The following is a 12285-nucleotide window of genomic DNA, read 5'->3' as shown; positions in this document are numbered from 1 at the left end:
TTTTCTCATATTGCGCAGAGACAAATGTGGATGCGTTCTTCTTCATTTGGTCCACAAATGGAGAAAGCGAGGCGCAATGTCAATAAGGCTGTTTGTGCCTTTCTAAGAGATGTTGGCATGTCTTCTTTTCACAATGAAAATATTATGTTTCGTAGCACATACATTTTTCGCAGAGATGGAGTCCATCTTACTTATGCTGGTAATCAGATTTTTCTGAGAAATATACAAAATGCATTGCGATCTTTTTTGGAATAACAGCCATCCATTTTGCAGTAGGTGTTGACTATTTCAAGTTTTTCAAACACAAAAAAACACTACCAAAAGGCTCTTTTCAGAGCCACCACTTCCTCCCAGAGAAAAGTGCAATGATTTTGATAGGGCAGCACCCCAAAAATGTAGATGTCCGCGAACTGTCCGTGGACTTCTAAAAAATGCACAGTGGTCAATTTATTTACCACTTCTACTATTTTTAGACTATGAACGGCGCCTATGTTGTTTTCTTTTTTTTTTGTTTTTTTCCACAAGACACACTAGGAGAGGTGGGGTAAGGAGGGTAAGGAAGGGACACCAACTACGGGGATAAGAAAGGGCAGGTGGAGAGAGGAAGATGTAGGGTGGGCCTTATTTAGGTAGTGGGCAGACCTTCTCATGCTCATTGACCGTAGTCTCTAAAGCACTCCGAAGACTCTCCCCCCTGCAGAGTACTGCGTCACAGTACATACACAATATTGTGACCCTCGAAAGGTAAGGGTCAACAGCATTGTGAATGGCCTGTGAGGCAGCTGGAGGGATGCGCTTTCCCACAGGAGTGTCTCTTGTGGTGACAGGAACGGAAAAAGAGGATGTGGTAGAGGAACTCAACCTACTACTTTGATAACAAAGGTACAACCTTGCGAACGGCCCCACCGTGGAACGACCTTAGGTGTTGCTTCATAGATGTTGTATCAAAGCTGTATGAACCAGGCCTTCCACGACTCAGCACCATGTGGCACTGATTGCAGGTGACCTTGTTCACATGCACTTTTGGCACTCCACCCTGAATCATAAACAACCGCCACACCCAAGACTCACAGCGGGTGCTGGTAGTAGGGACTTCCACTACCTCATACTCTTCATCCTCCTCTACATCCTCACGCCTGTTCCCCTCTTCAGGCCCTTGGGGAGGTGGTGGTGGTGGAGAGGGTGGGGGTGGTGCTGAGGCAGATGTAGCACCAGCTGGAACAACAGCAGCCATGGTTGCCATCAGGTTTCAGCAAAGGTAGCACAGCAAAAGCAGCTAATCTTCAATAGTAGGAAGACAGAATAAAGATCAGCTCTGGGGTGTGGCCTTTTATAGGGGTGCTGGTGCGTACTGCGCAGACAGCCGTGCTGTCCGCAGACAGATCAAACACCAAAGAAAGGCTCAAAAAGTTCCAAAAAGTATGTAGAATGTCAGGGTCATTGTCTGGGACATGTGCTATGTTGAATTATTACTATGAAATACATTGGATTGCCTGAAAAAGTACTTTTAAAATGTTCGGGGACCCGGACACTGTCCGCAATTCAGGACACACGCTCAGCGTGGGTGCGGTCACATGATGATGTCGCGAACACATCCGTGAAGGGGACGGGTGTCCGCAGGACACCAAATGGACAGGAACGGCTGTGCGCATGCGTGTGGGTGTTCTAGAGGCAGTGTTAAAAGTACGACACAAGTAAGACGGACAGTTACGGACAGGCGCAATGTTCGTAAAACTTATGGGTGTAGTGCGCATGTGCGTAGATGTTCTAGAGTCAGTACGGACAGGTATTGTGTCCTTAGAACACCTTCATTTTGGATAATTACGGACATCCTGGACACCGTGCGTGTTCTACGAACAGTTTCACCTTGCCTGCAGACATTACGGACAGGTATAGTGTCCTTAGGACACCTCCATTTTGGTTAATTATGGACATTCCGGACTCCGCGTGAGTTCTTAGAACAGTTTCATCTTGCCTGCGGACAGTACGGACTGGTTTAGTGTCCTCAGGACACATCCATTTTGGTTATTTACGGACATTCCGGACATCGCTCGTGTTCTTGGAACAGTTTCACCTTGCCTGCGAACATTACGGACAAGTTTAGTGTCCTCAGGACACCCCCATTTTAGTTAATTACAGACATTCCGGACACTGCGTGTGTTCTTAGAACAGTTTCATCTTGCCTGCGGACAGTACGGACAGGTTTTGTGTCCTCAGGACACCTTCATTTTGGTTCATTACAGACATTCCGGACACCCGCGCTGTCCTTGGATATCTTAACTGCCTTTTAAAAAAAAAATAAGACACAAAGGACTGAATTAAAACACACATCATTTTTTTTAATTATATACAGCTATAAAATGTATGAAAGAGAGGGGAAAGCAGAAACTGACACAAACACAGGGGAATTGTGTGTTTCGAGAGGATGGATAGGACGAGATCTCATCATAACGTTTTTCTTGGTGTGGACGGTTTGGGGAGAGTTGACTGGGATATGGAGAGGGGGAACAGGTACATGTGGGACAATGATATTTAATTTTTTCTTTTATGTGGTCCTCCACAAAATATTTCAAAAGATTGAAATTTTCCATGAGCATGTCCATTTTTTGTTCCATGCGCTGCAGAGTATTTTCTAATTTCTCTTTTCATGTATTATTTTCAATGTTTGTATGGTCTGTTAAAAATAAATATATATGTTAAGTGCACATAAAGTAATGATTATTAATTTGGTTATATAGAGAAGCGTCTAACATTAGTATCATTATCTTCAGACATTTCCTCACGTGGGAAATTTTCCTCAAGCCATTCTAAAGTACTGGACATTTCTGTGTAAAAACAAAATATATATTACTTTTACTGTACCTAATACAGAAAGTTTAGAAATATATAAGAAAAAATCAGTTTACTTACTAGCTTCTGGTAAGTTGTGTTCTTATTGTTCTGTAGGTCTGCTGTTGCTCCTAGTTGTGCAGTTTCTGTGAGGTAATTATGTTGGATGCATATCTTTTTTGTTTTGGTATATTCCATTTTAGTACATATGGTATTTAAATGGGTGGTTGATGTGTTAGATATATAGGTTCTACTTCTTATATATTATTACATATAATGTGTTTGTGTGCTGCTTTTTGAACTTCTGCAGTGTTCATATGGTATGATAGAACAATTTAAGATACCCCCTGAGTTTTTGCGTAGTGTTGATTTTGTCTGCGTTTGTCCGCGGACATACCCACAGTCCGCGGACATTAAAATCACTAGCTGGAGTTTCAGTATGTTCTATGTTACATGTATATAAAGTAAGGGAATCCTAGTAAACATCTTTCAAGTTTACACTATGAATATGTGTATTCAGTAAAAAAAACGTTGTTAAAGGGACGTTATGGTTAAGTTGTGCTACTAAAAACCTATGGAATTCAGTAAAAAAAACTTTGTTAAAGGGACGTTATGGTTAAGTTGAGCTACTTAAAACCTATGAAATTGAGTAAAAAAACTTTGTTAAAGGAACATTATGGTTAAGTTGCGCTACTAAAAACCTATGAAATTCAGTAAAAAAACTTTGTTAAAGGGACATTATGGTTAAGTTGCGCTACTAAAAACCTATCCAATTCAGTAAAAAAACTTTGTTAAAGGGACGTTATGGTTCAAAGTAAAACCGAAAAACCCCTGAAATTCGCTAGTTGTGGTAAGCTAAGCAACCATAGCTTGCGCCACCACCGTGCATTGCTAAGACTAACACCCAGGACATCAAATATGACATCACAAAATGTCATTCATGACATCACTGATGACATCACATGTTCATTTACTTTTCATGAAAAGTCTGTACAAAGGATTCTTATTAGAATATTCACAAAAAAGTGTCAAGAATCATTGGAAAAAATATCATGAGCTGTGTAGTACATTGATATAAATATTATAGTAAGCTACTCATGTATAAACATAAGCATTGTGTACAGCATATAACATGGAGGTGCAATATTAATAATCTTCCATGTTGAATAGTGAAATGATAAATGCTTTCCTATTAGAGTTTTGCGTACTGTGCAACATGTAATAAGTATCTAATGAAACCCAATTACTAATCCACTTACTACATAATTTCATTATTACATACAAAACCCAAAGACAGAACAACACATACAAATATGAGTATATAAAGGGAAAGTGAAGTATGCAAAAAAGCGGCAGTAGAACCAGAAAGTGTTCATAACCTAACTGATTATCTTTATGCACAGAAATGATTGCTCTGCTTAAAACCTACTAATTCTCGATGTATAACTATCACATGATGTGACTGCACTCTAAAGAAAGTAATGCGAATACAAATATGAGCATATCCAGAGAAAGTACATTAATAAAAAAACAGCAGAACAATAAGAAAGTGTTGATAACCTTACTGATTCTCTTCATACACAGAAAGCATTGCTCTCTTTCAAGTGTGTATTTTCCTTATGTATATGTTTCATATGCTGTGAGTGGACCCTAAGTGAATTATTGTAACACCATATTTGAGGTATAAGTCTACAAATGTAGTACTTTTTACATTGTTTGTTCCTAACTATTGCTGGCCAAGATATAGCACTAAAGGAAAAAAGAGTAAGTCAGACATGTGATGTCATCAGTGATGTCATCAATGACATTTGTGATGTCATATTTGATGTCCTGGGTGTTAGTCTTAGCAATGCACGGTGGTGGCGCAAGTTATGGTTGCTTAGCTTACCATAACTAGCGAATTTCAGGGGTTTTCGGTTTTACTTTGAACCATAATGTCCCTTTAACACATTTTTTTACTGAATTTCATAGGTTTTTAGTAGCGCAACTTAACCATAATGTCCCTTTAACAAAGATTTTACTGAATATATATACATATATATATATATATAGAAAATGCGTACCATGGTACGCTTTTTGGGAGGCACTCCTGGAGCAGCGGACTGTGGCAAATCCCTCAGTCTGCAAGCAATCACATTCTCAATGTCCACAAAAGTTACATTTCAATTTGCAAATAGGTGAACAGGGAAGCACATAACAATGACGCAGTAAACAAACCGTTCACGTATATATGTGTGTGTGTGTGTGTGTGTGTGTGTGTGTGAACAAATAGCCAGAAGGCTACGAAACGTGTTATACCATGTTTCTTTCGAGCTCTATGTGATGAAATACATTTTATTTGGCTTTTTAACAATCTGCGGTTTCTATAACAAGCACTATCGAAGGGTTCCCATGAGTGCTATCCGAAAGCGTGAGTTAGTGTGCTTTTTTGCTTCTTTTGTCAATATATAGTCATCTCTCTCTCTCTCTCTATATATATATATATATATATATATATATATATATATATATATATATATATATATATATATATATATATATATATATATTTTTAAGTGAAAACAACCTTAGTTAAAGAGACATTGGGCCTCATTAGGACCCTGGCGGAGAGGGTTTTACGCCAGCGTAGTGCATGGCGTACCTCTCCGCCATACTACGAGTTCCCGTAGCGCCATGGCGGCCTTTTCCGCCTGGTTTTACCAGGCGGAGAAAACCATGGCGCTACGGGACCTCGTTGTTAATTACGCCACCGTATTTTACGGTGGCGTAATTAACTCCTTCCCCACTCCCATTATACCCTATGGGGCAAAAATGGGAATGGGGAAGGGCAGAATGGGGATTGGGGATTTACCGCTCCGCCGAGGTCGGAATGGGGCGGTAAATCCGCCAACCCCCATGGCGCTATCGGCGGCTTTCCGCCATGCTTCGCGGTGCATTTAGCACCGCGAAATCCGCCTGGGTCCTAATGAGGCCCATTAAGGTGAAAACTTAATGCAACAAGACCCTTGAAATTCAGCAGATAATTCAGGTAAATCCACCTTAACTACTTGCCCCCTGTTGGGCAGCATATGGCAACAATGAAGGTACCACATCACTGATGACATCACTAATTACATCATATATGACATCACTGATTACATCACTGATGCTATCAGACATAAACATCATATATGACTAATAAAAGCACTGAATGCATTAATTACATGTTCAACATTTAGGTCTATTTTCTTTTACATAAAATATATATACATATTTTCAAAGTACATTTTATTTTGATTTAATGTCGTTAAATTTAGTGTATGGTCCACAAGATACAAATATGGGTGCAACAAAAAAATGGTATAGCATGTAAAGATGAATTTCCTTTGGCAGGTTATCTGTCAGAGTGGAATACAAAGTCATAATTAATTTAGAAAAGAAATAACTGAAATCAATATACACCCAATTACATGTCTAAAAGTAAATCTTCAACTTCTTAACTTAATTTATTTTAAATATATTTGTAATTATGTAGTAATAATAATTTGTTTAGAATGACAATACTTAGAATTGTTATAATATATCACAATAAATAAGTGCATGAACTTTGTTTTATGTGTTTTTATAATAAGCGCAATAGAAAATGTACATCTGTACATTTCAAATTTTCTTAAGAATCAGGATTTAACATGTTTTTATGTCTAGCTATTCCTATTATCATTTTTTTTACTACTGTCTATGAATAAAATATCATCTAAAGTACATTTTCCACAATCAGGTACATTCTATGCAATGGACTATTTTAATTGTTTGCTATTAAACAAAATTAAAGGTATTATTAAACTTTTGCATATTTATATTTTAAATGTCATTCTGTAATAAATGCTACACATGAATGCTCCACAAGTACTCATATCATACATGTTTATGCAGCAAGTGCTCTATGACGTGTTCCTATGGTTGTGTACTGAAATAACATATGTGCCAAGAGAGTGACCCAAAAATATTTTAACATGCATAATGAGTGATCTCATGTCATAAGTGATGTAATCAGTGATGTCATATATGATGTAATTAGAGACGTCATCAGTGATATCATCAGTGATATCATCAGTAGTGTAATCTCTTCTATCATCATTGTGGTCATTCGTTGTGCAACACGGGGCATGTAGTTAAGGTGACTTTGCCTGAATTTTCTGCTGAATTTCAAGGACTTTGTTGCATTACATTTTCAGCTTAATGTCTCTTTTACAAAGGTTTTTTCACTGAATTTGAAAGGTTTGGTTGCAATGTATTGCTCATCCTAACTTTTTCAAACTAAATGTGTTTTCAGTGAATGCCAAGGGTTTTGATTTACTATAGTTTATTTGATGCCCAACAGCCCTGGCCATCTTTGGCCATGCCCACTGCACGCTGCACCAATAGGTTTCTTTGGGGCACATTAGCCATGGCTTTTGGCCTTTGACACTGTACATGTTGCATCAATATGTTTTTTTGGGGCCCACTAGCCATGGCCTTTGGCCGTGGCTATTGTAGATGTTGCACAAATAAGTATCTTTGGGGACCACTAGCCAGGGCCTGCAGCCTTTGCCACTGTATATGTTGCACCAATAGGTTCCTTTGGGTCCCACTAGCTTTGGCCTACGGCTGTGGTCACTGCATATTTCATTTCTGAAAAGCCACTTTGCTGCAAAGCACGAAGGCCGATATATATAAAATGTTTAAGGAGCAGGAGCACCCCCATGTCTCTGTCAAATATTTTAGAAACTACTGAATAGATTTACCCAATAACCATCAAGGAAATTTTTGTCATTACTTTTTGCCCAAGTTGTTTCTTATTTGGTCCAAATCTGATGAGCAGTTACGCTCTACAGTTGCTCACATACTGTATGTTTTCTCTACAGGAAAAATAACTGGAGTAGTCTGAAAACTACGTTTTTATGTTTCCTTAATAACATTTAAATTTTTTAACAAATTGTTCCCAAAACGTCCAGTTTGGGGGTCTCTGGCAAACTCTTTGTTTGGAAAATGTTATCTAAATGCATCCTGCAGGTCAAAAGTTATTAGCCTCTCACAACCTCTCTGCTGCAAGCTCCAAGACTGATATACAGGTTTAAGGGATCAGGGGCATCCCATGTCTGTTGAATATTTTTAAAACTATTGGATGGATTTATTCGAAGCTAGTCAAGGAAATTTTAGTCAACAATTTGTGCCCAAGTTATTTCTTATTCGGTGCAAATCTTTCTAGTGTTTTTTGTGCTACGGCTGTTCAAAACCTATACTTTTTCTTTATGGGAAAATTAATGGGAGTAGGCTGAAACTTAATTGTGTTTTTCATTTTCTTAATAACGTTTTCATTTTCTAATGTATTGTTCCTAAAGATTCCTTTTCAGTGGGGCCCTTGGCAAACATTTCACTTGGAAAATTTCATACAAATCCATGGAGCAAGTCAAATGTTATTAGCCTCTCTGCTGCAAAGCCCCAATGCTGATATAAAGGTTTAAAGAAGCCGGCGGAACCCCATTCTCTCTTTAATATTTTACCATTCTCTCTTTAATATTTTAAAAACTATTGAATGTATTTACCCTAAGCCAGTCAAGGAAATGAAGTCCATGCTTTGTGCCCAAGTTGTTTCTTATTTGGTGGAAATCTGCAAAGCGGTTTTCATGCTACGACTGTTAAAAAAAACATTTTTTCTCTATGGGAAAGTTAATAGGATCGTTTTGAAAACAAAATATGTTTTCTGTTTTCTTAATACCCTTTTCATTTTTTTATGTATTGTTCCCAAAATTACTAGTTTGGTTGACGCCTTGACAAACATTTTACTTGGAAAATTTCACCCAAATCCATCCAGCAAGTCAAAGGTTATTAGGCTCTCTCAGTCTTTCTGTTGCAAAGCACCAAGGCTGATATAAAGGTTTAAAGGAAAAGGTGTCTGTGGAATATTCTTAAAACTACTGGATGGTTTTATCCCAAACCAGACAAGGAAATTAATTAAATGCTTTGTGATCAAGTTGTTTCCTTTTTGGCCGAGATCTGCTCATTGGTTTTTGTGCTACGGCTGTTCAAAAACTGCTCTTTCTCTCTATGGGAACATTGATGGGAGTAGGCTGAAAACAAATGAGTTTTTTGGTTTTCTTAATAACTTTTTCATTTCTTAGTGTATTGTTCCCAGAAGATCTAGTTTCGGTGGGCCCATAATAAACTTTGTGTTTGGAAAACTTCATCCAAATCGATCCAAGCAAGTAAAAAGTTGTTAGCGATAGAATGTTGGGTAAAAACTTCAAATTTTTATTTTGCTTCATCAGCTGACTAAACTATCATAATTTTTCTTTTTGAGTCCAGGCATCAGTATTTACCCTCAAGCAGAGTTACTATTTTCATTCTGGCACATTTCTCTTACACCTTGCATTATGTGCAAGGACATCATTTGGGTGTTGCCAAGGGTCGCAACTGTGACCCCTGATATTTCCCTTCCTACCCCTGTGGGCTCCCTTGCTACCCCTAAAAAATCTATTTTAAAAAAGCTTTTGATTTTTTTTTTAAATGGAAGGTCCTGGTCTGTGGCCAGCACCATGTGGTTCTTTGTTTCTAGAGTTGCTGGTTTTCTTGTTCAGGCCTCTTAAAAACAGAGGGTTCCACAAGTTTAATACTTTGAGCAGTGACCCTAAATAAGAAAGAATAGGAATAACAAATAGTATTTTTGGAATTCTGTAAAATATTTGCTAGGCTCATTAAAGGTTTATTTTAGGCAGACCTCAGGGGTTGAGTCAGTGATTTAGTCTGTTTTTAAACACCTCAAATTCACAATGCAGACAAAAACTATATGTTATTTTCTTTTCGCAAGTTGCAGTTATAGTATGTGTTTTTCTACTGCTGTCTCTGTTACAATCATCACAAGACATTCCATCTCAGTGTCCTCGGTCACTTGACAACATCCTTGTGCCTAAAAGCTTGTGTGCAATGTAGAAATGTTTGATCATAGCTCATCAAGTGGCCCTTGATTTCATTGTGCCACAATTAATGCTATGTTGTAAAGTGTCTATCTTTCCTATCTCCCTGGCATGATGTTCAGGATGTTTGTTTGCATATATGAGGTAACGAGTGCCCAGAGTACGGGATGCCGCGTGACTTCTCTGCTTTCCCTGCACTACTCTAAATTCTTTAATACACAGTTATGAACCCACCCAATGGTATGTATTTTGCCAACCTCTGAAGCCTAAAAAGTAGATCCACTCAGGCTTGACATGTGGTCAACTTTGCACCAGACCTGCAGATGAACTGCCCTGAAGTTAAATCTCAGTTACCAGTTTATTTGTATCCACTACAGAGTGTCATTTGCCTTCTGCTCATTTTACTATAACCGGTAAAATAGCTATAGCTGGCAAGATAGATCAGTGGGTTGGGTGCTTGCTGCTGCAATCTATGTGTGATCTGCAGGTTGCAGGTTTGAATCCTGGCAAGGCCAACTCAGCCTTTTATCCTTCTGAGGTCTATAAATGAGTACCAACACAGGTTGGGGGATATTGTAGGTATAATTGTTTTATGTAAAGCGCTTAAGCGTAAGTGCTCTATAATAACACATCATTATCATTTGGCCTTGGACGTCTCCTTGTATTCACGGTAATTTGGTCATATGGGACTACACACACTAATATTATCGATACACGTGGTGATTCATTCTTGTATGAAATGTATATCACATTACAGTGATATTGTAACCATATTTATCGTAGTGTACTTAGGAACAATTCCATGTGATGCCACTTCCTGTTTTGTCAAGGGCTGAAAGGTTGTGTTCCATCACTGCCGGTGATGTCATTTTGGGGTGTGGGTCAAATTACATCATTTCCTGTGATGTCATCATAGGTCAAGGGTCATGTGATGTCACTTCTGCTACCCATGGCATTTTGGTGAAATGGCATCCCTGATTATGTGCCTTATTCCTGGTGTGCCTTTAACATATACAGATATCATCCAGCACGGAGGTCTATCGATATGGAGTGTGCACATTTAGCCAGGTGCACATATTGATGCATCTACCCATTTAACTCCTTTTATGAAATACAAGGGTTTGATGAAGTAGCACAAGTCAGCCTTTCCCCGTGTCATGTGTCTGTTTCCCTGCTCTTTTTAAATTCATTTTGAACTCAGACAATGTAGCAATGATTTATTGCTGTTGGGCACTGCGCAGCTCGTGTAAATGCATTATCTTCCTTTTGCTTACATATTTGGGGATGATTTTCACAGTGGTTGCTTACGGAGCACTTGTGCTAGTTTATGTAAATCATGCAGTTGCTAACCTTGAAGATTGTTCTTTTTTTTCATGCATTTTTATGTGTGTGCTATTTAAAAGTGTTTCACAGTTTAACATTGCATTGACACTTTCATATATAATTAAAGTAGTTTACATGTTTCTGGTGCAATAACGGTTCAGTATGTACAATACCATAGGCAAACATGGCCTCCAAGTAACATCATGAATGGGTAGCCGGTGTGTGAACAATGATCAGATGACAGACTTTGTGCTTACTTTGATGTGTGCAGTGTTCAGCCTTTCATTACCGTGTAATCAAGCAACAAGTGGTGTGAAATGTGATGCGATTTTATCTTTTGTCTCCCCAAGGCTTGGGCTTTTTATAAAATCAAAATATATATTTTTTGCAAATGTAGTGCTATATATTATTGATATTACAGGGGATGCGGTAGCAGCACTGTAGTTATGGTTAAGTTGTTCAACTCATAGAAAGAGCATGTTTTGGGCAGTTTATAACTTTGCCCCCCCTGGACCAATCCTCACGAAACTTTGCAAAACAAGTATATGGCCTCCTCAGACTAATTTTGCAAAGTTTGGTGCAATTTTGTCAAGGGGGGGACGCAATGTTATAGGGGTGGTCCTAAATTAGTGGAAATCCTCATAGACAGAATGGAAAACAAATTTTGATCGCGCCTACAGCCCAGGCCGCTGGGCGGATATTCACCAAATTTGCACCAATACTGGCAGCTTGGTCAGGAAAGTGTGCTTTGTAAATTTGGTATACATCTGCCCAGTAGTTTAAAAACAAAATGGCAAAACATTAGGTTAAACACCTCTGGACCAATCAGGGGGTGGCATGATGTCTACGGACATCATGTGCACTTGCTGATTGGATGTTCAAAAGCGTGAAGTGTATCATATTTTTGAAAACAGTAGCCATGTTGGATCTGCAGACAACTGCTGGTGTCCACAGATAGCATGGTGGGGAAAAAGTTTAGAAAACACATTTGGGGTTATTTGGAGGCTGAATGAGGGCCTGGAATGGGTGGGGGAGTGAAATAAAGATGATATGGAGCTTTTTTTATAAGTATAAAAAGGGTGTGCAGGTGCTGCTGGGTCCACGGACAGTGCGGTGGACTGCGGACAATGCTGTGAACAAACAGTTTGGAAAACACATTTGGGGTTATTTGGTGGCTGAAAGAGGGCCTGGAAAGTGTGGG

This window comes from Ambystoma mexicanum, chromosome 2q (genome assembly GCF_040938575.1).
Source record: "Ambystoma mexicanum isolate Mex_15411 chromosome 2q, UKY_AmexF1_1, whole genome shotgun sequence".
Lineage (NCBI taxonomy): Eukaryota > Metazoa > Chordata > Amphibia > Caudata > Ambystomatidae > Ambystoma > Ambystoma mexicanum.
This window is presented reverse-complemented; position numbering follows the sequence as displayed.